This window comes from Portunus trituberculatus, chromosome 11, assembly GCF_017591435.1.
Source record: "Portunus trituberculatus isolate SZX2019 chromosome 11, ASM1759143v1, whole genome shotgun sequence".
Classification (NCBI taxonomy): Eukaryota; Metazoa; Arthropoda; class Malacostraca; order Decapoda; family Portunidae; genus Portunus; species Portunus trituberculatus.
In genome coordinates this window covers 173,749-201,248 of record NC_059265.1, presented here as the reverse complement: position 1 = coordinate 201,248, position 27,500 = coordinate 173,749, and the positions used below count along the sequence as shown (strand labels likewise).

General features: G+C 41.7%; 1 protein-coding gene and 1 long non-coding RNA gene across 14 annotated transcripts in view; one reads left to right on the top strand and one right to left on the bottom strand.

Annotated features, from left to right (window-relative positions):
* Positions 1 to 5,899, bottom strand: part of LOC123502255 — a 31,792-nt gene extending 25,893 nt beyond the window's left edge. For 2 of the 10 annotated variants that reach the window (XR_006673842.1, XR_006673843.1), the window contains exon 1: positions 1 to 516. This exon is cut by the window's left edge and continues 477 nt beyond it. The gene's annotated coding sequence lies outside the window, so the exon portion shown is untranslated. Of the gene's footprint in view, positions 517 to 1,110; positions 1,607 to 3,909; positions 3,971 to 5,829 lie in introns of those variants that run through there. The other 8 variants (XR_006673844.1, XR_006673845.1, XM_045251474.1 and 5 more) reach the window with 7 other exon arrangements.
* A 4,366-nt stretch (positions 5,900 to 10,265) lies between these two features.
* Positions 10,266 to 27,500, top strand: part of LOC123502251 — a 21,036-nt gene continuing 3,801 nt past the window's right edge. The window contains exons 1-2 of one of the 4 annotated variants that reach the window (XR_006673837.1): positions 10,266 to 10,292; positions 13,652 to 13,779. This is a non-coding gene — a long non-coding RNA (uncharacterized LOC123502251). Of the gene's footprint in view, positions 10,293 to 11,006; positions 11,162 to 11,202; positions 11,224 to 13,651; positions 13,780 to 27,500 lie in introns of those variants that run through there. The other 3 variants (XR_006673834.1, XR_006673835.1, XR_006673836.1) reach the window with 3 other exon arrangements.

Genomic DNA, 27,500 nt, shown 5'->3' with positions numbered 1-27,500 from the left:
ATAGCGGTGCTGAACGCCACCACCAGCACCACCTGGCCCGCCGACATGGCCTCCGCCTCGGTGCTTGGTCGCGCCACGCTGCCCACCACTACCGTGACAATGCTGCACTGCGGCCCGCCCATGCTGTGCCGGCAGGAGCAGCGGTAGCCCACAGCCAGCTCCGCCGCCTCCTGGTAGTAGATGGCGTTAGGCCCCTGACACCACTTCAGGCAACTGCAACACCACAAAACACCCTGTCAGGAACACAGCGCATACACACACCCCAACACCGCCCCCCCCAACACACACACACCCCGTAATGTAGTGGTTAGCACGCTCGACTCACAATCGAGAGTCCGGGTTCGAATCCCAGGAAGCGGTGAGGCAAATGGGCAAGCCTCTTAATACCTCATATACGCTAACCACCACCCACTAGGACGCCAAACACCACATGAACACGCCCACACACATCCACGACCACCATAGCCTACCACTACCTTCTGGAATGTGTGTGTGTGTGTGTCTGTCTGTATCTGTCCATCTGTCTGTCTGTCTGTCTGTCTGTCTATCTTTCAATCTCTGTCTCGTCTCTCTCTCTCTCTCTCTCTCTCTCTCTCTCTCTCTCTCTGATGGCCTTAGTTAAGAAATTACTGAGAAATGTGTGACTTCTCCTTTAAAATGTTGCATTTTGTGTGGCTTGTATCTCTGTCAAGGTCAACAAGCCTGCGGGAGTAACACTAATAATAATGGCAATAATAATAATAATAATAATAACAACAACACTGAGAGTAACAACCAGAGGGTATCATGATGCTCTAAATAGCTTCTGACCACAGGATGAGATTATTGTTATCACTTATTATAATAGTAAGTCATTATAATTATTACTTATATTATTGTTGTTGTTAATATTATCACTACTCAACATGCAGGCAATGAGTTAGTGAAGCAAGGCCTAAAATGGTGTGGATAAGTGGAGTGTATCGCGAGGCAAGTGTGTGGTGAGTCGTGAGGTGGATGACATGAACCAGCATGGGGAAACACTCACGCCAAGGGAACAATTAGCAAGGTGAATCACTAAACACCACAACAATGAAAGGTACTTCAACATCAATCAATGGCTCCACTTACACTGGTGACACCTGCGATCACGGTGACGGACTAGCGGTGGTGACACAGTGACACACACACACACACACACACACACACACACAACGCTGGCAAGCTAAGTCATCCACGGCGTAGTGTAATAATGCACATGTTATTTCAAAGTTAGGCAGCTTCCCCTTATGTTTTCAACCCTAGAACACTCGCACACCACTTCATTAGTATTGTATCCCAGCAAAGTGGCTCCAATGCACGCTCTTAATGATGTGGCACTGTTATGAGGCACAGGTGACGAGAGACGTGGTGCGAGTGGCTGTCCAAACACCATAACACCGTCACTCTGTCGTGGCTAAGTTAGCGCCGAGATGTGACGGTCAGGCAGCCACTTTTGTGTGGAAGAGGCGGACACTGAAGCGATTCGCTCACTCGCTCATTGGACTCTCGACACACTCAAATCTTGCACTCATTTTTCTTTTCCTACACGTTGTGTTGTGCTACACACACAATGGAAACCCAATGCTCCTCTACACAAAACACACAAAAATCAAGGTTTAGTCGCGCGCACCCCATCTTAGTATATATATATATATATATATATATATATATATATATATATATATATATATATATATATATATATATATATATATATATATATGTGTGTGTGTGTGTGTTTTCACTGTTTGATCTGCTGCAGTCTCTGTCTCTGACGAGACAGCCAGACGTTACCCTACGGAACGAGCTCAGAGCTCATTATTTCCGATCTTGGGATAGGCCTGAGACCAGGCACACACCACACACCGGGACAACAAGGTCACAACTCCTCGATTTACATCCCGTACCTACTCACTGCTAGGTGAACACTGAACAGTGAACAGCGAACAGGGGCTACACGTGAAAGGAGACACACCCAAATATCTCCACCCGGCCGGGGAATCGAACCCCGGCCCTCTGGCTTGTGAAGCCAGCGCTCTAACCACTGAGCTACCGGGCGTGTGTGTGTGTGTGTGTGTGTACTCGACTGCTTTTCTGTGTGAGTGCATGAGTGCTTCGCTGTGCGCCACACACACACACACACACACACACACACACACACACATGTGCTCCAATGCAAGCATGGACAAACGCTTGCACACAAGGAATCACACCTAGACACACACACACTCACAGTCACACTCTCTCTCTCTCTCACACACACACACACACACACACACACACACACACACACACACACAGGCAATGAAAATAAAATACGCACGAACACACGCATGCAAGCAAATACTCACGCGCGCACGACCGCAGGAACGCGCGCGTATAGACACACAAACTCAGGCAAGCATGAATGCACGCACGAACGCACGCCAAACACATGCACGCACACAAAATTCACACACACCCACACCCACAATTATACAAGCACACATATTTGCAAGCACGCGCACACGAACGCATACAGGCATATGCACACTCATGAACGTACATACACTTGCACGTACTCCAGCGCGCGCACACACACACACACACACACACACACAAACACATGAAAGCACGCATGCACACGTTTTCATACGCACGCACGCACACCTAAGCACGCATTCACGCCCGCCCACCCTCCCACCCACACACACACACACACACACACACATACACACACGCAGGCAAGGGCGTACAAACACGCATGCAGCACGGATGCTCACGCACGCACACACGCACTTACACTAAAGCACGCATGCACGTTTTCACACGCACGCACGCACACCTACACACGCATTCACACACGCACACGCACGCGCACGCACGCACGCACGCACGCACACACACACACACACACACACACACACACACACGAAAGCAGGCACGCACTTACACCTACGCACGCGTTCACACACACACACACACACACAACGGTGTTCGACATAGTGGATAAGGTGGTGGTGGTGGTGGTGGTGGTGGGATGGAGCAGACGTCCACGGGTGGGTTCGAATCCTTGAAACACTTAGCCATTTGTGGAGTGTTTTAAAGTTAGCTACACGTCACCAGGATGCCAAGGTTCCAGGTGGTTACCCCCAAGAAGAGCCTTACTGGTGATATGGGCCCTAATATGCCCACCACTATAAAGAAAATTGCCTGCGACACTAATGGGCGGAAGCTGAACACCGCTTCCCATACACTCTTCAAGTGTGCCTACAGGCGCTATAGGCCTTACCGTAAACACACACACACACACACACACACACACAGTGACGGTGGTGGTTGAGGCGTGGCACGAGGGTCATCCAACAGAGGGGGTCAGAACACATGCAAGAAGTGTCAGGCGTGGGAACCTGCCCGCCTCACGTTACTTCACCCCACACTACCTCACCTCACTCAAACAACAGTAGTAGTAGTAGTAGTAGTAGTAGTAGTAGTAGTAGTAGTAGTAGTAGTAGTAGAGAGAGAGAGAGAGAGAGAGAGAGAGAGAGAGAGAGAGAGAGAGAGATCTTATCAAAGCTCACCGTTTTCTCTCCCTCCCTCCCTCCCTCCACCATCCCCCTCTCCATCATCCTCACCCTCTCCCTCTCTCTCTCTCCACAGACACAGCTATCGGCGGCGTCATCAGCTCCACGCCCACTGCCGCCCACACCTGCCACGCCCACACTCAAGCCCAGTCTTCCCTAATCAGCCCATACTCTGCCTCAGCCCCCCTCGTTAATGAAGTAATTGAAGACAGGAGAGAGAGAGAGAGAGAGAGAGAGAGAGAGAGAGAGAGAGAGAGAGAGAGAGAGAGAGAGAGAGAGAGCAAACAAATCTTAACAGAAAAACAAGAACAACAACAAAACCCACAACTTCCTTTACTCCTATATCCAGGGCAGAACACGGAGACACAGGCTTGCCCGACTAAGTGAACAGCGGCGGGCAGTCAGTGTGGTGCAAGGTGTAGGTAATCTGCGCCGTGAATTGACCGCCCACAGCCTCCGCCACGTCCACCTCATTCTGCCTGTCGTCACCTGGGAACGAAGCGGGTAATCAATAATGGACACTTGTTATAAGGGCCCATTGACACGGAGCTAACCTGTTGATGGCCTCAAAACATACTGAAAAATCCTTGTATAGGCCCAATTCACTCTTACACACACCCATCAAAAACCACACACACACAAACCCGCTTAAAAACTCTAACATCCCAAAACACACTAAAAAATCCCATGGAACAGCTTAAAATACCTTTAAACACACAAAACTCACTAGACACACGAAAACACTGAACTTGTAACGGGACAATGCCACGCTGCCCGTCCACACACACACACACACACACACACACACACAGGAGGGTTGGTGAGTTGTGTATTATTCCTTTGAGGTGACGCCGAAAGACCGACAAATGGCGGATCGAACCCGTTGCGTATCATATTTTGACACGCAAAGGTGCAGCGCTATCCCGTCAACACTGCTACGCAACGGTGATCCGATACGTGGAAATGCAACAAGTGTGTACCCGCCTTAGTTAAAACACAAACAATATTCATATACAGTGTTACACCCACAACTCTGACCGCTGCCGCACCACCGCTCTTCTCGTCCCGCGGGGTGGCCAGCCAGCCAGCTGAGGTAACTCTGGGCGGAGGACTAACCTTCCTTCAAGACGTGTTTGTGTCCATGGTGGAGAGAGGAACTGATGGAGGTGTTGGCGGTGGTGGTGGAGGAAAGGATTCAGGTAGGGAGAGAGAGAGAGAGAGAGAGAGAGAGAGAGAGAGAGAGAGAGACAGGGGGGAGAGAGACAAGGGGAGAGGGAGAGTGATATAAGGGTGTTTACTATAAGTGTCAGCTGGCGACGTCTAACTGTTACAAAGACTATCTACATCTTGTTCTGGTCATTCATGCACTATATAAAGAAGAGTTCAATGTAACTACCTTCCAGCAGTACACCTCTCCATCTCCTCTTGTGTTTCTTGTTAATGCAGGCACCAATTATAATGCTATCAAGTGCTTATACCTTATTTCAAAGTGTGGTGCACACCATGGTTATTGTACCGCACTAATAGCCCTATTCAGAAACGCTTTGCACTCTCACCAAAGGCTCTAATAGAAGACTCTCATGTTTTTAAGGGTATTTATGTGATTTTGGTGATGGACTAGCAAGATTTCTAATTGGTCATACGGAGAAACTGTCTTGAAAACCCAGCTGGTTGTCTAAAGGGGACTTGAAAGCTTGTCGTGGTAAAAATTCAAGGCGTTTCTGAATATGGAATATAGGTCACTCACTCACGATCTCTGCTTACGGCCAAATAACCTTCAACCACCATCGTCAAGTGTGGACACCTTCGCGGGCAGTCTGCACACTTTGCTGGGTAATGGCGCACACACACACACACACACACACACACACACACACACACACACACACACAGCTTGCCAAGAAAAGCTACACCGTGTGGATATGTAATAACACCTACAGTACACAGTCACCCTCCCCATGCATTATAACTACCATACGCCTAATTAACTACCTTAACTACCCTCCACCAGCTAATTGTCCACATGTGACACCTTCTTAGTACAGCCTGTCCACCCCGTCACCGTCCCATCACTAATGACTCTGTGGCACCATTAATTAACTACCCTTCACTATCCACTCACTCCCACACGTCACGTCACCCCTTCCGTGCATTATTATACAGCTTTCTATTAAATTATCCGCCCCATTACCGTCCCATCACTGTCTCATCATGTTTGTTACCTCCACTCTATTAATAGACTCACCCTCTCACTGAGCAGGTGGAGCTGGTGGACTAGGTGGGGCAAGTGGGGCGGTCACCGTGTTCACAGGTCTCGTGTCTGGTGAGGAAATGGACGTCTGGTAGCTGATTGTGGTGGTGATGATGGTGGTGGGCAGTTGCCAAATAGAAATATTCTAAATCACCAGATCCACCTTGAAAAGTCGCAAAAAGGTCGCTAAATCATTGTTGTACATGCTACAAATGTTCCTAGACGAAGTAATTGGCTTGACTTACACATAGGCTAATCAGTATAGGGCCCCGTTGACTCTAATAAGGACCGTTTATCCCTCCCAGTGACGCAGAGCAAACTTGTCTCGAGAGCCTCGCTCGCCACCCTCTCATCACTCGCCTTTTAAATCTCATTGATGTTTAATTGATTGATTGATAAGTTTATTGTTGTAACAATGTATACACCATCGAACTGTTGTCAGTTTCCCTGTGAATGAACCTATCAAATTACCAACTTATCTATCTATCTATCTACACACAAGCATGTAAAAAATCTCCACTAGCACCGCCAACACCCACACCTGCCCACCTTCGCCATCATGAACGGGAGTGTGTCAGTTTATACATTACTACTAGTATTTCCATGCAACTATATTGTGGCATCATATCACCTCAGACGCTGTGGCGCCATGCAGCAAATTGTTGACTAATTTCGCTTCACTTGCAAACCAGATATTGTTTTGCATCTCTTTCAACTGATAGGAAAACAAGTCGATACATTATGCATTTTATTATATCAAGAGATATTGTGTTGCCATTAGAAATATATAGGAGTATCATTCACAAGATATCGTCATATCAGTAGGTATGAAAAATAAATACAAGTAACAAAAACTGCACCACGTTACAAGACACTGGCCAGACACTTAAATTAAGTATTGCATTGAAAGACTCACAAAACATCATCTCGGGAAACACGTAACAATACCTTTGTGCTTCACAACAGGAAGGATGAGTGATGAGCAGAGGAATCGTGACCCAAGAGGTTACCTTCCTCTCTTAGTCTACACTCTCCTTCCTTAAATACTATATACATATGTACACCGTACACTCCTATTACAATGCTATGCATAACTTCTAAATATTACCGTTTTCTGCTGGTGTAGATAAGGCATTGCAAAAAAACATACCCGCTACATATCTACAACTGTCTACAAATTCTACAAATTTATCAACCCAACCTACAAATGGTCAATGAAATACACTACACCAGTGATGAAGATCTGTGGCCAACCTTCAGAACTTCATTGGTACGTCTCCAAGAATCACCCTTTTCTTCTCCCTCTTCCTTTTTTCCTCCTCTTCTTCCTTTGGCAACACCGGCAGTAGTAGCAGTCTGGTGTCCGTTGTATGTCATGCACGCTCACTCCAAAAACTTGCCTCACTTCTTTGGCGTTAGTAGTACTGAATCCTGGAACAAGAGATGGAACAATATTGTAATGGCGTCCTCCTCAATGCCTGTTGTCTTGTAGTACAGAGGGTTGAGGAAGGTATTGTGGATGATGTAACGATAAGTATGGTATATTAAGGAGAGCCAAGGTGGATCGGGTTTGCGTGGGTGGCTCTGTAGGCCTAAGGAGGAAAACTGCCGTACCAAACGCATAATTAATACGAGCGGAGGAACTTTATGAGTAGGGATTTTGGAATGTTGTGCATGGTAGAAATATTAGTGTTAGCATGAAGTGTACTACAACATGTATAAGGAGGAATAGAGTAAGGAAGGCAGCGTATTTAACATTGCGTGAATTGGCACGCGGGGCAGTAGATTTGAGTAGGGGGCAGGAAAAGCCGCGATCTCGGATGAAGGGAGTGAGTGGCACTCTCTACTCGGACATTGCTGGGATGTGGAAGCGTCACGGTGAGCGAGGGTCTCTGATCAGGTGGGTAATGTGATCAGGGCAGTGGAATTTCGTGTTAATATAATCGAGGGTGTCATTATGTGGAGTTAAGTCGTGAATTCAAGTAAGGAGAGAGTGTTAAGGGTGCCTCTCGTGTTTCTCTGTTGTTGGTTAAGAGTGCCGCGTCACTTTCATCGTTTTTTGTTCGAATGTACTTTACTTTATTTGAAATATATGTAAAATTGACTTGGAAGAGAGTTTTCCTTCAATGAAAATCCCAGCCCGTGTGGTACAATGATAACACGTCGACGAATGATGAGTGATGAGCAGAGGACTTGTGTCCCGAGAGGTTTTCATGTAGGAAGAGCGCCAGCCAAGGGCAAGAAACAAAGAAAAGATAAAAAAAAAAGGCCCACTTGAGTGCTGGCTCTCTAAAAAGTGGAAAAGCGTCAGCCAAAACAAGGGAGGAAATGCCTCGATATCTCTCTCTTCAAAGAAGACAAGTCGCAGGAATTCAGAAATACAGATGCAGGTAGGGAGTTCCAGATTGTACAAATGAAAAGGATGAATGATTGAGAGTACTGGTTAACTCTTGCGTTGGGAAGTTGGACACAATAGGGATGAGAAGAAAGCCTTGTAAAGCGAGTGCCTTTTAAGCACCTTGTTTATTGCCTCGCGGGAGTTGCCAACACTCGCTGTACAACAAGATACAATTTAATATTTCCTGCTTTGACAAATAACAAAAGCTGGACACGATAACGAAGAGGAAGATGTCACAATAACCAATAAATCGACATGTGGTATTTGTATAAGCATAGCGTCTCATTAATAATAGATTTAGTGACATAGTTATCATAAACATATATACATGCGTCCTGACTTCACAGATAACCTTTTGCTACGGCAGTAGTCTTCTAGCGGTGGTGGTGGTGAACACAGTTGTGGCGGTGGGCTATACTGACCCATGCACATCCACACCCAGAGACACACACACGCACACACACACACACACCCACACACACACACACACACACAAATAAAGTGAAGTGTTGCTATATTACCGACAGTTTTCAAGGAGCACCAAGAGGCAATCAGTATGAGAAACCGTGCAAGCCTTCACCACACTGCCTAATCTTCGTCTATTAAAGGTATTTATAAGGCTATTCACTTAATGTTAGGTTTTCTTTACATATGAGAGTGAAAACAGTACGCAAATATTTTCAAGTAATGGTATAAGGAGCATAAAAAGAGCAAGGTGTCTGTATTACCCTCTCATATTTGTTTCCTTCACTTACCCTCGGCCAAACATGTGTCACAAGGTAGCCACCAGTCTAACATTTCATTTAGTCTAGTCAAAATTTCTCTGTGTGGCTTAATTTTGGTTTGGTGAGATGATAAAGGCTATATATGGATGTCCCGCCGCCGGTGTTGCCTCCAGGCCGCTTCCCCCCCGACGGTCCCCTAGCCAACACCCTACACCAGCCTTCACCCACCCGTCACCAGCCTGTTGGGTCAAATACTTTTTTTCCAATATTTCCTGACGCTAATATTACGCTTCCATGGTATGTTTTTATGGTTTCTATAAATGTTTCGTTGTGTTTGAAGTGTGTTCCGCGCCTGTGCTGGGTAAATATGTGGCGTTTAGTGGTGTTTTATGGCGTATGTTAAAGGCTTTTTAACGCTCAAAATTTCCCACCTGGAGTTTTGAGCTTTTTCATTTCAAGATATAACTGAGCCATTATGGTGTCAAAAAGTCGGTTATACTCTTTTAAGCGTGAAATCAATCTATTGAGTGAAATATGTGGACTTTGAAATGGTGTTTGGTGCTGTTGTAAAAAGCTCTTATTTTTCTTTATTTTATTTGCTCACGTTTCTGCTGTAGAATGCCCTAAAAGATAGCTCAGACTCCCTGAAATGTGATAAAATACACGCCAAGTGAAAATGGCTTGACTTTATAGGACGTTTTAAGAGATTTATGGGTTAAAATGTTTTTGTACTTTTAACGTACTTAATTTAGACCTTTTTTAAAAACCAGTTAAGCTGGAGATATTTTGATATTTTGAAAATTAGTTTAAGTATTTATCACGTCATAAAATAACAAGCATTTGGCCGTGGCTTCGTTTTTGTAAAAGTCATTTTGAAATGAAATGATTTACGTAATTTAGCCGAGTCAGCCCCGTTCCCGTTCTCTCTCGGATGACCACAGCCCACCCAGGTAGTGGCTGGCGCCAATTTTCCAAATCCACAGTTCGTCGATATTTTGCCTAATATCTAGTGATTTCTACGTGTTTTCGTGGGTTTCTAGGTTCAGATGTTTAGATAATTGTAGCAGAAAGAGGAAGAAAGTTGAAATAAAGGAGGATAAAGAGGAAGAGAGGAGAAATGGAGGAGGAAGAGGAGCAGCAGCAAAGCTACAATACTTAAGTCACCCTCCTTTTCCTGAATATTTTGTCTAATATCTAGTGTTTTGATGTGTTTCTAGGCTCAGACGTGTGGATGGAAGGAGGAGGAGGAAGAAGAAGGAGTAATAATGGAGAAGAATGAAGAAAAATGAGAAATAAAGGTGGAATAGTAGAAGAAGCCAAGGTGTAATATTTAGGTAAGTGGAATTAAACATGTTTTCATTTGAGAGGAGATGTATAAGAGGGGATATGATAGAGTTATTTCAAATGTCTCAGATACAAACTACATAGATGTGAGATCTTTCTTTACCTTAGAGGAGGGAAATAGGACTAGAAATCATGGCAGGAAGATTAGAAAGCAAGGCTGCAGGTTAGATAGAAGAAAATATTTCTTTAGTCATAGGGTGGTACACTTCTGGAATGCATTGCCAGAGACGGTTGTAAATAGCACTAGTTTGACAATGTTTAAAAACAGATTAGATAAGCACTTAAATTTATTAGATTTATAATTATGTATAGCACTGCATGATAGTTTTTATAAGAAATTTACTATAGTTAAATAAGACATGATCCCCATGTATGGGGACCACAAATTGTAGAGGATTTCGCTGCAGGACTTAGCCCTGTTAATGGGCCAAATATTTAGAATTAGTATATAATGTATTGTGTACTTGTAAGTGTATCTTTAAGTACTGATGACGAGGTCGCTGTGCGACTGATACAGGATGACCTAGATGGGCCCTGGTGGCCCTTTGTTATCCTATTATTTATGTTATGTTATGTTATGAAATGTGTTTTTTATCAAGATTTGAGTGACCCAAACACCTCCATTTCGGTATTGGGAATATAATACACATGTTATTTTCCTTTTCCTTTACCATTTCGTATTATATTTCTTTTATTTGAATGTGATTTTGCATTTATAAGAAGTTTGAGTGATAGAGGAAGTGTATAGGATGATGTGGACATTTTGCGTAGAAGACGTGTGAGAAACCTCGGCCATTGTTAGCTCTGTGTTGAGATTGACAGTTTTTGAAGCTTTGTGGAGCAGGTGAGTTATTCCCAGGTGTGTGCGTGTACATGGTTATTAGGTGAAGTTTGTAGAGTGAGTGAGACGCGCCAATTAAGGTGAAAAAAGTTTTGCCAAGTGAAAATAATTGAGTGTTTGTGGTTTTGTTGCCTCATAACATACATAAATAATAGGATAACAAAGGGCCACCAGGGCCCATCTAGGTCATCCTGTATCAGTCGCACAGCGACCTCGTCATCAGTACTTAAAGATACACTTACAAGTACACAATACATTATATACTAATTCTAAATATTTGGCCCATTAACAGGGCTAAGTCCTGCAGCGAATTCCTCTACAATCTGTGATCCCCATACATGGGGATCATGTCTTGTTTAACTATAGTAAATTTCTTATAAAAACTATCATGCAGTGCTATACATAATTATAAATCTAATAAATTCAAGTGCTTATCTAATCTGTTTTTAAACATTGTCAAAGTAGTGCTATTTACAACCCTCTCTGGCAATGCATTCCAGAAGTATAGCGCTGCATGATAGTTTTTATAAGAAATTGACTATAGTTAAACAAGACATGATCGCCATGTATGGGGATCACAGATTGTAGAGGAATTCGCTGCAGGACTTAGCCCTGTTAATGGGCCAAATATTTAGAATTAGTATATAATGTATTGTGTACATGTAAGTGTATCTTTAAGTACTGATGACGAGGTCGCTGTGCGACTGATACAGGATAACCTAGATAGGCCCTGGTGGCCCTTTGTCATCCTATTATTTATGTTATATGTTATGTTAAGTCTACCACCCTATGACTAAAGAAATATTTTCTTCTATCTAACCTGCAGCCTTGCTTTCTAATCTTCCTGCCATGATTTGTAGTCCTATTTCCCTCCTCTAAGGTAAAGAAAGATCTCACATCTATGTAGTTTGTATCTGAGAACATTTGAAATAACTCTATCATATCCCCTCTTATACATCTCCTCTCAAATGAAAACATGTTTAATTCCTTTAATCTCTCTCTATACTCCAGGCGCTTTAATGCTGGTATCATCCTAGTTGCTCTTCTCTGAACTGCTTCTAACATGTTGATATCCTGCCTATAGTGGGGTGACCAGGCCTGTATGCAATACTCTAAATGGGGCCTAACATAGAATTCTATAAGCTACGCACCACTTCCTTACTTTTATAACTAACATTTGTATTTATAAAAGCCAGGATCCTATTTGCCCTATTTCTTGCTTCTAAACATTGGTTTGAAAATTTCATAGTCCTGTCTATCACTACTCCTAAATCCTTTCCTCCTCTACTGCCTCTAGCCAACATCCCTCCATCTCATAGTTAAAGTTTGTGTTGTCTTTACCTAAATGCATAAGCTGACACTTTTTAGAATGAAACTCCATCTGCCACCTGTCTGCCCATGCTATGAGCCTGTCCAGGTCTCGTTGTATTCTGTAATTGTCCTTTTCACCTTGTACTGCACATGCACATATATGCGGTGGTGATTCCTGCCCTCCTACGCCTTGTTGCGCCCCATATTGCCTCCATAGATACCTTATGCACCCATACACCTTCCATTGTTAACCCCATCTATAAAGAAGCGATGCCTCCAACCAGAAATGCAAAAAGGTGTTCTTGAATTAAAGCTTGAGGTTGGCTAAAGCTTGAGGTTGGCATGTTGGCATGCAAAATGGCGAAACCTACAGAGCTTCACCACCTTGCCCTTTCTGCACGAAACCATTTTTTTGTGGTAGATTTTGGCTTGCTTTGAATTAAAATAGCACTTGTTTTTGGCGCAAATCAAGCCATTTTTTTTTACATCCCCGAAACATCATATGATTTGCATCAACAAACAAGTGGTAAATGAATTAAAAACAAGGCGAAATTGAACACAAAAAATGAGTTTGGTCCAGAAAAGAAGGTAACCTAACTAAACCTAAGGTAAGGTAACCCAACCCAACTTAACCTAACCCAACCTAATCTAACCCAACCCAACGCAACCTAATTTAACCTAACCTAACCTAACTAAAGATAAATTAACCTAACCAAACCTAACCCAACCCAACCCAACCCAACCTAACCAAACCAAACCTAAGCTAACCTAATTAAACCTAACCTCAGGGGCCGTCGTGATTGGTGGAAATAATTATGCTTTATTTTTCCTTGGCCGCCGCTTCAGTTTCAAAGAACAGAATCAATCAGCGTAAACAATTAAGCGCATGCTCAGACAATGGTGTGTCAGGAGCCCGCCGAGCCGCCGCGAGCGCCTGACACCATCAGTGTGCGGCAGGGTTTGATGTGGGAGGCTATTGTCACGGCTCATCACCAAAACACGCTTAAATTTTAAAAATCTGTGTCGCCATTCAAAAGGTTGCACCTAGTATATATGGGGTTCAAATTACTCGTAATCAGGAGCTCGATCTCTTGAGGTGGGTAAAAAACACGTAGCTGATTGTGGTGAAACTCTGCAGTAATACCCTAGATTCTTATACTATTACTACCACTACTACAACAACTACCACTATTCCAGAGGTGCACCATGGCTTGCCACAAGGTCACAACTGGTCCCTGGAGAGCCGCTGGTGGTGACGGGCTGCCTGTGCCCTCTCTGCGGCAAACCTCCACAAATACTCCACTCACCAAGTTCCAGAGGGAGAGGTGAGTGTGTGTGTGTGGGAGAGGTGTCAGCAGGTGTGCTGTGAGTGTGTTTTTTGTACGTTTTTGTAATGTCAACTATAGCTACCTATGTATAGTGTTTATTGTTTTTGGTGTGGGTTGGCTAGGGTAAACTTATTGTGGGCGTTTTCCAGGTGTGATTTAAGGGTTGTTTGTGTGTGTGTGTGTGTGTGTGTGTGTGTGTGTGTGTGTGTGTGTGTGTGTGTGTGTGTGTGTGTGTGTTTTGTTGTGTGATGCAATATTTTAAGGTAATATTTGGTGCGTTTTGGTTAGGTAATGTTTGTCTTGTTTCCTCCATATCTCCCTCCACAGGTTACCTCCAGGCTTTTCCTTTCATAGACTATTTCCTCCATGTTTCCTCCACCTTCCCTCCAATTTTGAGTCTCCTATCATAGTCAAAATAGTACTTTTCTAAATCTCACTTCTAAACCTGACAATTTTTCTCGTTTTTCCCTCCACCACCTCCTTTTCTTTCCTCCATATCTCCCTCCACACACCAAGCTGTGTACTGTGTTGGTGTGTGCAGGTGTGGGAAAGATTTCTGCAGGTGTGGTGTGTGTGTGTGGTATGTGTGGTGTGTGTGGAAATGTTTTTTGTTGTGTAAACTACTATATATTTTTTTTTTTTTTTTTTTTTCATTTTCCAGTGTTTGCAAAGGGTTTTTTGTGGTTTGCTGGTGTGTGCAGGTGTGGGAATGGTGTGTGCTGGTGTGGTGTGTGTTTGGTGAGTGTGGGTGTGTGAAAGCATTTTTTTTCTTACAATTTTGTCTCATAAACCTCAATTTTTTCACTTGTTTTGGCCGGAAAATATTTGTCTACTTTTTAAATCCTCCTATTACTACCACCACCACCACCACTGTCCAACCACACCCACAACCACCACAAACAATCAACATTACCACATCAGATGCTCACAAAACCACACCATTTCACTACCACCACCTCCTCCCTACAGGATCACCGGCCGTACTAAAGGAAGTGGCTCTATGTAGGGATGGAACATGGCAACTGCACCAGCTGGGACACACCTAGCCAACTGTGAGTATTGAAGGCTGTTTTAAGGCTGTTTTGGGTTGTTTTAAGGTGTTTGAAGACTTTGAGGGTGTTTTAAGGCTGTTTCAGGATATGTAATGCTGTTTTAGAGTGTTTTAAGGCTATTTTAGGGTGTTTAAGGCAGTTTAAGGTTGCTTTAAGGGTGTTTAACCCATTAACACCCAGACCTATTTCCCGTGTTGAGATTGTAGTACTTTCTGGCAAGCTGTGTGTTTGTAACCTAACCAAGACATGCTGAAGGAAAAATCATGATAACTTAAGTCAAAGCCTAAGTGAGTTGCAGAGGGTGACATAAATTATCCAGCGGGCGGATCAGTTAGCGTCTCGGCCCCATTGCATATACTTACCTTAGTAAAGGAAAAATCAAGGTTTCTTTACTTTTTTCGTAGTATACTTAGCATCTGCGTATTTTTCTAGTTACAAATTGGGCTAATTGTAATGTTTCAAATTTGTACCTTTTATTCATAAATTGTACATGAGCAAAAATGAGTCCTAATACTTGGCATACACATATTTCTCTTTTATATCACTTTCTGCTGCACTGCTGCTATTCATCCACAAAATATACATTACTGTATTTGTTGCTATGAACATTCGACCTCATATTCATGTACGTGTGTGGAAATTTGCAAAACACTCCATGCACAGTGCGACGTCACACTTCAACAGTACAGGTCAAATTTGTAGCAATAACCCTCATCACCACAAAGCGACCTCAGCTTGTACCCAAACCTGATGGATGGGCTTCCCCCTGATCAATTGCTTGAGGCCATCATGACCATAGTATCTCACCATCATTTCATCAACAGATAAAGTCTTATGGAACACACCATACTGCTGGAATGAAGAATTTAGCATATCAATCAGGGGCCGGACTTTGAAAGCCTTGTCTGTGCAATCTTGTGGGCGACTGTTGTTGTCTTGTACATGTAGGTACGCTTTTATCTTCAAGTACTTGTTCCTGGATAGAGCTTAATTGTTTGACAGTATTTTGAGCCACATCATCAGCATCAGACCAGTAAAGTGGTTCGCTAGGAAGAGTGACGTACCCAGAATAGATCAGGAAGCCAATGAAGGCTTTTGGTTCATGGTCTTCCAAGCTAAACAGGGGATCATTTTTCACTGTGTGTGCATAACGGATTGTTTCTCGCTTTATGAGCGCAAAGATGTCGTCGGTGAAATATCCTCAAAGATGTCAACTGGTGTGTGACCGTCAAGTTGTTGGTGCAGTTTGGCCTTCAGCTTTTCGGTTTGGTTTGACATCTCACCCCACTTGGAGTACCGTGGTATCATGTGCCTGGAAGTAGAAACAGCACTTTAGTAAATATTTAGCATTACATGCATTTCCAAGTTAAAACTCCAACAGTAATGATGAAAAATCAATGAATTAGTGTTTGAGTAATTCTGGCCACAGACAAATACCTGAGTAAACATGACATAAAGAATCTGGTGAATACACGTTAATCATCATCATATTACTTTATTAACACAAAACATGACATAATACTAAACAAATAACTAACGCTAACCGTCTTACTCCACACTGGTGTATCAACACAGTCCAGACGTCGTTTTTTCTTCATTCCTTGGCCAGGTTTGTGTGGTAGTGTCGACCGGGAAAATTGGACCGTCCAACGAACCGGTAGAATTCGGACCGCCTCATTCTTATTTACAATAAATTCATATATAAATTTCTTCTTGAAGTTTAGAGCATTTCACGATAGAAAGTAACTATTTTCACATTTCTTGTGCAGGTTTGATAAAATAAAATCAATACAGGAAAGAAATGACAATTATATGACTGAAAGCACTGAATCGTAGCCAAAACAAAAGTGCGGCAAAGTTTGTTTACCAAATCCGTGGTTTTGGCGAACTTTGTTGTGGCGGTCAGACGCGGCTGTCTATCTTCTTCCAAATTGATGATTATAGAGTGTTTTACCTCTACTTTAACATGATTTCATCAGCAATACTTTATTTAGCTTCGTTTTCTCACAATTAACGCTCACTTTTTGGTTTAATTTACCCCGGTAAGGAAAATGCAGCCAGGGGAAATCGAACCGGTAGTTTTTAGTGTGCAATTGTTTATATTTTGAGAATATGCATTAATATTTTTCCCTGTGCCATCTTTGGCTTATAAAGGGGATTGCTTAGACTCATTATATACCCAATTATGATTATTAGGATAATTAGGGTAATTTAGGGAAATTTTTAATGAAGACACAAGCCTATAAAGGACTTCAAAAAGCTAGGAATTGTCCGCTCACACTCTCTCTACAGGCTAGCGAGTGATAGCGACCTCAATAATCTATAGAAAATGAATGTGAAACCAATGAGCAGTACTATTTTTATACAAAAAATCAGCTCCCTGTTGCTCGCTAGCCTGCAGAGTGGGAAGGAAAATTAACGTGACCAGTCTTTTGACACCCTGAGCCTATACCCTGTTTTTACTCAGCTGATCCTCTTTCATCTGCTAGGAGTGCCCATTAGTAATATATCATATAATCTGCTTATTATATGCTTATATATCACTTCATAGGGACCTTATAAAACTTTCACATTCAGAATAAATAATCTTCTTACTGAATACAATAACTTCAAGTGTTACACCAAAACATTGGCTAAAGTAGCCAAGTAAATGAGTAGGCTATGTAGTCTATGAGTAACACTTTTTTGTTCTACACTGTTTCTTGCCATTCATTTTGCTATTTTCAATGGGAAACGCTCAATGTTTAGGAAATAAAACTATTTTTTTGAGGAATTTTATCCATTTTTATATATAAATTTTTTGCATTGATAAAGGGTGGTTCAAATTAGCCCATGGGTGGTTCAGTTTACCCCGGTGGGGGGTTCACATTACCCCATTTTTTTGATAACTGTGAACCACACTTATTACTTCAAAGCTGAAGAATCTGCTATGAATGATTTTTTTTTTTTTTTTTTTTTTTTTTTTTTTTTTTAGTGATTTAAAGGCAATAACTTGCTTATGTTTTCATAGAATTTTTGTAAGTTTATCTTAATAAATGTGGGAACAGTATCAAAGTTTGTCAAAACCTGGTCCAAATTAGGTGGACACTATGAATTTCAATGGCACCAGGGACATCTTTTACCATTGGTATAAGTGTATTATCATCATCAACTTCATCCTCATCACTTAGATCATCATCAGGAGGAATGTTCACCAAGTCTATTATTACTTCTGCATCATGATCAACGTTGAACTCCTCACTACATAACAAGTGTGTAGCTTCTTGCACACTGAGGCATTTCACAGGAGCATTAGACATATTTCGCAGCTGTTGAGCAAAATAACTTTTCAAGCTAGTAAGTATATGCTCTGTAAAGTATTCATTCACAATATCAGAGAATCAGGAGGATGTATACAGTACGTCTACAGGCAACTGTGCTGCTGTGCTGCTGTGAATCTCACACTGGGTGACTGATAACGGTTCCGCCCAGTGGACCATATTTGTCACCTCTAATTGTAGTGAACTTGCAATTTGGTAGATGGTGTGATAGGGCAGATAATTCAACTGACATGTCATGTAGAAAGTGTTGTGCTTGTATAGTGAAAAGGATCAAGAAATATGACATACACTTCATCACCATTTTTTACTGAACATGAACAAAAAATTCACGAAAATTAAATCCTAATGACGTGACCACTGGGGAGATTTGAATGTTGTTGCTATAAATAGGTCCTCCCACTTCTGCTTACTGTAAGAACACTTTTCTAAACTCAATTTGCTCAGCATGTTTAAGATACAGGCCATCAAAGACAGATCACCAAACATGATCCACTGGGCGGTAATCGGTTAAGGCTGTTTTAGTGCTTTTTAGGGCTGTTTAAAGGCTATTTGAGGGTGTATTAGGGTGTTTAAGACTGTTTTTGGCTGTTTTAAGGCTATATTAGGGTGTTTTAAGGGTGTTTCAAGGTATTTTAAAATTTTTGCTCCTGAGGCGATGAAGTAATGCACGCCATCGCTCCATCAGTGCTTCATCTACTCGCTTTGTGTGTTTTTTATGATTCAGTGACAAAGTGACTAACTGTTTTCAGGGACACTGGGTACGGTGGCTTGGGGGGGAGGGACCGTGTGGCCTGAGGGGAGGGGTGGTGGCCGGCGGGCAGTGTGTTACTGACCAGTTTGGTGTAATGGTGTTGTCATTGTCACCCTTGAGGGATTCTGAGGGTGAGCTGGCTCTATTAGATGAATTACAGGATTCTGAGGACAATGAGAGTCAATCAGAAGGCCTCATTAGTGACTCACATGAGGAATATTTGCCAGAAAAGGACAGTGAGGCCAGGAGCTCCCAGGAAGAAAGTGATGGAAGTGGTGAGGATGACAATTAAGGGAGATGGAAAGCATATATGTTGGTTTAGAAGAGTGGGCACTGTCCCCAAGAAACCATCCCGCGTGCTCACCTTGATTCCCAGCTCCCACTTCACAGCTCCTCCACCCAGCTGATTTGACGTCACATATATGAAGCCACGCTATTGGTCAGAGAGAGAGAGAGAGAGAGAGAATATGGAAACGCATAAGGAGAGGGAGAGAGAGAGAATATGAAAACGAATAAGGAGAGAGAGAGAGAGAATATGTAAACGAATAAGGAGAGAGAGAGAGAGAGAGAGAGAGAAATAAGGAGAGAGAGAGAATATGGTAACGAATAAGGCAGCGTTTCTCAATCTTTTAGCCTTGTGTAACCCTTCAAATACATGACATGTCTCAAGGAACCCCTACACAAAAACAAAATTATATACCATATATTTCTCTTTTAATGTGATGTCAAATCCGCTGGGTGGAGGAACTGCGAAGGGGGAGCCGGGAATCGAGGCGAGCGCATGGGATGGTTTCTCGGGGACAGTGCCAAAGAGTGTATGGTTTTAAATGTGGACATGGAAGTGTGGAGGATGAGGAGCGGCCAGGCAGCCCTGCACTGCATGCTTCCCTCCATACTTTCTCTGTCTTATCTGATCCCTTTGCTGACCAGCGTCCCGGTACTGGTCTGGTCCTGACTGAGGATTTTTGTGGCTTTGATCCTGATGTACCAAGGAATGACATGAGTGGTCTGCACTGCTTCCAGCTCTTCATGTCAGACGAGGTGGTACAGTCGCTGTGTGTGTGGACCAGTGTCCCGGCAGCCAAGCGTTTTGTGGACGTGAAAATCAGTATTCAGTGAATCTTACAAGTAATACTTATTTTGTTAGTATAAGAAAGTTATATTTATCTTGCTATTGGTAGAATGTAGAGCTCCTACTAGGTCATCTTGCCATATGTTGCTCCTTATACATGTATCACTATATCTAAACAGTTCTCTTTCCCACTTATTAGTATGTCTTGAGGGTGTGATATTTCTTCATTCGCCTCACAATACACCACGCCTCACACATTGTTGTCACTCTTGCTTTCTGTTCTCTCTCTCTTGTTTTCAAACTATACATTCCTCTGTCCTTCTTATGTGGCCTTCCTGGTGCTGGAGGAACATGTACAGGAAATGAGTTTCCAGTCCTCAGCTTGAGTCCTTCCTGAGCTGCAGGCTCTGTCTATCTGGACGTGAATGTGTAGGCACTTGTGTTGGAAATCTTTAGCATTTGTTTTATGACTTTCATACTGAATATTTAGAGATGACTTGTTGCCTGTTTTGGTCATGTAAATGTTGCATGCATTCAACATGCAAATATCTATCATGTGGTATTTTATACCACTTGACACTTATTCTTAGGCTGTCCACTGTACCTAGCTGCATATCAGTTTATCAACAGTCTCATGTTGATGTTATAATCAGACAATATCAGGTTTGAAGATAGGCTCATTTGTTTTGAAGCTGGGTATTTTCATCTGGCATGTGGATAGTAGAAAGAAGATGCATGTTTTTATCGTGCCATTTCATTACTATCATATCATGTGTTTGAATCTGATTACATCATTTTTTTGTTACTCCAAAGTTTGGCATATATTTTCTCTTTGATCTGACAGTGACTGACCAGTATTATTATCATGTAAATACCTTGCCAGCTGAGGATGTATACCAATTATCAGTATACAATACATGGCCTTTTAGGTAATCTTTGAGTACATTTACTGAGCCAGAGAATATAGGATTGTTTTAGTCAATCATCAATGTCACTGAGAATGGATGCAAAAATAGACATTGGTTTTGCAATCACATAGACATACATTTGATTAAAGCATGTTTTGATGGTATATATTGTTTGAAAGCTAATCTTTTGAATAGCATCAGTGATTCATCTATAACAAGATTCTGAAATGTTGAAGTAAGACTTGAATTTATCTGTAAGACTTTGCAGCACTGGTCTTATTTTAAAGTGGATCAGCAGTTTCTTCACTAGAAAAGTGAAGAAATCTTAGAATATTCTGTAACTGTCTCTTGTGATTTGTCTTGCTCTGGCATGTCTCTCTCTCTCTCTCTCTAATCATGTCTCAGTTTTTGAATGAGGCATTAGCATAGTCACAGCTATGAACGTCTTCATCTCTCGTAATTGTAGCCATTCTTTCTCTCACGAGGTTAATCAGATGTTTCAGCATAGATATCAGTTGGTTTCAGTCACTATATGATCCAGTAATTCATTATTGAGCAATGCCAAGAAATAATGACACAGCCCCGTGCCAATCTTCAAATGTCAAGCGGGAAAATTATGATTACCGATACGATCGCCGTCTCTCTGGACGGAACAATATCATCATTCATGTACGATCACCGTAAGCCAAGAAGGGTTAAGATAGTTTGTCAGGTTTTGAGGACATTTTAACACAATTTGACATGTCTCCTCCTCCTCCTCCTCCTCCTCCTCCTCCTCCTCCTCCTCCTCCTCCTCCTCCTCCTCCTCCTGTGCTAATACTATTACTATTATTACTATCCCAGTGTGACCTGTGTGACCTCTGACCTTTGCCACAGGATTCCTGGACTGACTTCACTGTGACCCGAGAGGAGGTGGCCACTCAACGCTGAGGTCACACGGCTCTCTTCCTTATGCAGGTCAGTGGTGTGGTGTGAGGTGTGGTTAGGTTACATTAGGTTAGGTTGGGCGGTTAAGGTTTTGAGGAATTTGAGGCAGTTTGTCATGTTTTGAGGGTATATTTAAACAGTTTGGCATATTTTAAGGGCATTTTAGATAGTTTGGCATGTGTTGAGGGTATTTTGAGACAGTTTGACGTGTTTGGTGGGCAGTTTAAGACAGTTTAGCATATTTTGAGACAGTTTAGCATGTTTGAGGATATTTTAAAACAGTTTGACATGTTTTATGGCCATATTGAGACAGTTTGGCATGTTTTGAGGGCATTTTAGAGTTTGACATGTTTTGAGGGCATTTTAATACATTTTGGCAGGTTTGAGAGCAATTTAAACAGTTTGGCTGGTTTTCAGGGTATATTAAGACAATTTGAGAGGTTTGAGTGAATTAAGACAGTTTGGCAGGTTTTCAGGCATATTAAGACAGTTTGAATGTTTTGAGGCAATTTTAGACAGTTTGGCAGGTTTTGAGGCCATTAAGACAATTTGACATGTTTTGATGGCATTTTAAGAGTTTGATTTTGAAATATTAAGGCAGTTTGGCAGATTTTGAGTGCAATTTATATATATATATATATATATATATATATATATATATATATATATATATATATATATATATATATATATATATAGTTAGGCATTTTGCATTATTGTAAATAACAGCATATTCTTATTTGATTTATAATTAACTGGTAGTGGTAGCCTTTTCCAAGATATCATACTGGAATAGGTGGAAGCTTGAATTATATATGTATATTGAATTTTAATGGTAGTTTAATTTTTGAGTTACTTGTGTTAACCTAAGGATGTAAAATTTCCATAACTAAGAAAGTAACATTCTGTTTTGTAATCATGTGCATTGTGTATAATTTGTTGCATATTAATTATTTAAGATCATAGCAATACACTAGAAATTTAGAATAAACTAAATTTTTCTATTTAATTGAAAAGATTAGGTGAAAGCTCATTTTCTGAATTGGTCATCTAATGTGTAATGAATTAATATCAGGATGTCAGATTTAATTGAGCATACACAACAAAATGAGTTTCTTTTGAATATTTTGTCTGTTTTACAATTTTAATAATTTTAAAATATTTTGATTATCGTCAATAAAATTAATAATGAAAATGCACAAGACCAAATGGTCGCTAAAGGAGTAAGTAAGAATTTAAAATAACTGACAAGAATCAGAAGACTGAGAAGATATTCATTCCAATTACTGAGTAATTTACCTTTTCAAAATGTTACAAATTCTAGAATTGCTCATTTCACAAACGTTCTAGAAGGACTCACAGCATAAAACAAAGCCTCCCATCTGATAACGCTCACCGTCCACCAACTCATTGTCCAGTGCAGTAATCACTATAAGTAGTAGTATCGGTATCGAATTAGGTGGTATTGGTATCTTATCGGAATTGGCCAAAATTTTGGTATTGGTACATCTTTAATTTGAGACAGATTTGGCATGTTATGAAGGCATTTTAAGGCAGTTTGTCATGTTTTGAGGACATTTTAGGACAGTTTGGTATGTTTTGAGGCATTTTAAGATAGTTTGCCAGGTTTTGAGGAAATTATAAGACAGTTTGATATGTTTTGATAGGATTTTAAGACAGTTTTGCATGTTTTGAGGTCAGTTAAAAAAGTTTGACATGTTTTAACGGCATTTGAGTTGCGTTCAGTTCAGTTTACAAAATAGTGAAGGTGACTCAATATAAACAGTGCACCTCTCATTACAGGAAAGTCAAGACACACTGCTGCTGGAACACTGCACCACCAAGCCAAGACAAGACAAGCGACAACACAACACAAGCCTTCTACAACACCTACAGCCATCAGCAACACCCAGAGTACAAGACAACACCTGGAGCCATGAAGAATAGTTAGGATAGATTAGCAGTTTGGCATTTTTAATTATAAGGACATTTTAAGACCATTTGGCATGTTTTTATGGTATTTTAAGACCATTTGATATGTTTTTATGGTATGTTAAGACCATTTGGCATGTTTTATGGTATTTTAAGACCATTTGGCATGTTTTATGGTATTTTAAGACCATTTGGCATGTTTTATGTATTTAAGACCATTTGGCATGTTTTATGGTATTTTAAGACCATTTGGCATGTTTTTATGGTATTTTAAGACCATTTGGCATGTTTTTATGGTATTTTAAGACCATTTGGCATGTTTTTGAGGGCATTTGAAGAAAGTTTGGCTATGGTAATACCCTTTTTTTGACATTAACCCCTTCAGTACCATGACACATTTCCATATTCCTTGTGGTGACTATTTGGTGATTTTGTACAGCTTCACAAACTCGTGGGGGTGAAAATTGTGAAGACTGTGGCCATTAATCTTGTGACCTTCATAGACCTTCAATAATGTCAATAAAATGGTCTAATGGTGCACAAATCTCAAGGTAAAAATGTGTCCCAGTACTGAAGGGGTTAAGAAGGGTGTATGGAGGTGACAAGATTAATGGGCACAGTCTTCACTATTTCAATCCCCCACATGAGTTTGTGAAGCAAGTGTTGGATTCTCTGGACAAAGATGCAGTGTGCTTGTTAAGAGATTGACTCAGCACTCACTCACTCCTTCACTTACTGAACTCAGAGGGAATGAAGAATGTGCATTGTTGCTGCTTGTGTGTCAGACAAAGGCCTGTATTCACAAACACTTTGGTGTCTCAACAACACGCCTTCCAAGGCCACAGAGATCACTGGCAGGGTTTTCATGAGTGTTTCTCCACTTAATATTGTAGAAATGTCACTCTGCCTCAGGAACCATAAAAATACCCTTATTCTCTCACCACCACTGTTTTCCAAGGCCACACAGATGACTGGCAGGGTTTTCAAGACTGTTTCTCCACTTAATAATACAGAAATCTTGTCATTCTGCCTTTACAACTGTAAAAACATTCTTCAAAACTCTTTATTCTCTCTCTATGACAATTTTCCAAGGCCACAGAGATGACTGGCAGGGTTTTCAAGACTGTTTCTCCGGTAAATAATATAGAAATCTTGTCATTCTGCCTTTAGATCTCTCTCTCTCTCTCTCTCTCTCTCTCTCTCTCTCTCTCTCTCTCTCTCTCTCTCTCTCTCTCTCTCTCTCTCTCTCTCTCTCTCTCTCTCTCTCTCTCTCTCTCTCTCTCATGGATCTTTCTTAATGTCAATGAAATGGTCTAATGGTACACAAATCTCAAGGTAAAAAATGTGTCCCAGTACTGAAGGGGTAAAAATAGTGAAGATTATGGCCATTAATCTTCTGCCTTCAATAGATCTTTCCAAGTGTCAATAAAATGGTCTAATGGTATGCAGATCTCAAGGTAGAAATGTGTCCCAGTACTGAAGGGGTTAAAATAGTGAAGACTTGCCATTATTCTTCTGCCATCTATAGACCTTTCCTGATGTCAATAAAATGTCTAATTGTACACAAATTTCAAGGTAAAAATGTGCTTCAATGTTGAAGGGGGTTAAAATAGTGAAGAATGTGGCCATTAGTCTTCTGACGTGTATAGATCTTTCCTACTGTCAATAAGATTGTCTAATGGTACACAAAATCTCAAGATGTCCTAGTATTAACCCTTAACTTCCGGGGATTAAAATATTTTTTCCTGTCTAATGACGGGGAAAAATGGTACACCTAAAAATTGTCAGAACACAGTTTGAATACTGATAATTATTTTCTCTGTGTTATTCTGAATACAATGATGTACTTTCCAGCTCGATATGACGTCTGAGAGTTTAGTTATTGCCTTATCAAAGTTTCCTCCTCCGGGCACGGTGTGACCAGTCAAGAGGAAACAGCCCGGAGAGCGACGCCGCGCTCGCTCTCTCTCTCTCTCTCTCTCTCTCTCTCTCTCTCTCTCTCTCTCTCTCTCTCTCTCTCTCTCTCTCTCTCTCTCTCTCTCTCTCTGAGTGTGAGAGAGAGAGAGAGAGAGAGAGAGAGAGAGAGAGAGAGAGAAGGAAGGAAGGAAGGACATATTATCACTGATTTCTGAGACACGTGTGTGTGTGTGTGTGTGTGTGTGTGTGTGTGTGTGTGTGTGTGTGTGTGTGTGTGTGTGTGTCATATATCACTGATTTCTGAGACACGTGTGTGTGTGTGTGTGTGTGTGTGTGTGTGTGTGTGTGTGTGTGTGTGTGTGTGTGTGTGTGTGTGTGTGTCTCTCTCTCTCTCTCTCTCTCTCTCTCTCTCTCTCTCTCTCTCTCTCTCTCTCTGACAAGTGTTGATGTGTGTAGGCCCGCGTGTGTGACTCAGATGAGTTACCTCAAAGCTTTTCTCGAATGACTCATAAGAAGCGTGACGGCTATGAACGTCAGGAGTTCATTTCTTGTGATGTTTTTCCACTCTTTCTCGTGAGAGCTATGGGGCACATCATCATCATCTGCTGTTTCTTCATCATGAAAAGTGTTGCTCTCACTCACTATATGGTCCAAGAAAGCATCACTGAGAAACGCCATGAAATAGTCACAATTGTGTTGCACAGGAGGAATTCAGCTGTTATGCCAGGAGACACAGATAAATCAGGCATAACTGGGAAAAAATCATCATTGAATTCCTCCATTGAAAGACAGGTCGGGGTCTCGCGCCACCTCTGCCACGCCCCTTGATCGTCTCCCAGAACGCGAGGAGCACGCGCATGCCTGCGTCTCCTAGAAACACTCTGTGTCCTTGACACATTATCTGGAGTCTGTTCTTCATCATTATTGCCTTCACTGTCACTTATACTGTGTAAGAGTCTCTGTCTCTCTGTCTGTTCTGAGAAAGCAGGTGAATGATGCTCTACATCCGTGTCCTCACTACTAGTCTCTTCACTTTCCCCAGTTTCTTCTTCTATATATTCACTGTCACTTTCTTCTAGCTCAGAACCACTGCTAAGTAAAAGGGTTCTGCCTTGCTCCATGGTGATTTACAATCTGACCCGATCCTTCGCTGTTATCACTGACCTTTCTACCCAGCGCGTCACCGGAGTTGCCAAGTGTCGCCCATAAAACGGGAAAACAGTTCAGTTACCTCTAAAATTAGGAGCTCTTGTGGAAACACTTGTGTGGTAAAAGATGCCAGATACTTCTACTCACCATCCGCCTCAAGAGAGCGCGCGAGAGACTTAAAATTACGCCGGGAAAAATCTTGATTACTGGGACGAATCCCGTCACTTCGGACGTTCTGACGCAAACGTTTATATACGACCGCCGGAAGTTAAGGGTTAAAGGGATTAAAATAATGACGAATGTGGCCGTTAATCTTCTGACCTCTGTAGACCTTTCCTAATGTCAATAAAATGGTCTGTCTAATGATACTGAAATGTCAAGGTAAAAATGTGCCTTCACTATTTTAATCCCTTCAGTACTGGGACACATTTTTACCTTGAGATTTTTGTACCATTAGACCATTTTATTGATATTAGCAAGGGTGTATGGAGGGCACAAGATTAATGGCCACAGCCTTCACTATTTTAACCCCTTCAGTACTGGGACACATTTTTTCCTTGAGATTTATGTACCATTAGACCATTTTAATGACATTAGCAAGGGTGTATGGAGGGCACAAGATTAATGTGTGTGTGTTGTTTTAAAAATGTTTTCATGGATATTATTACTATTTGATTGTTTACTTTGATT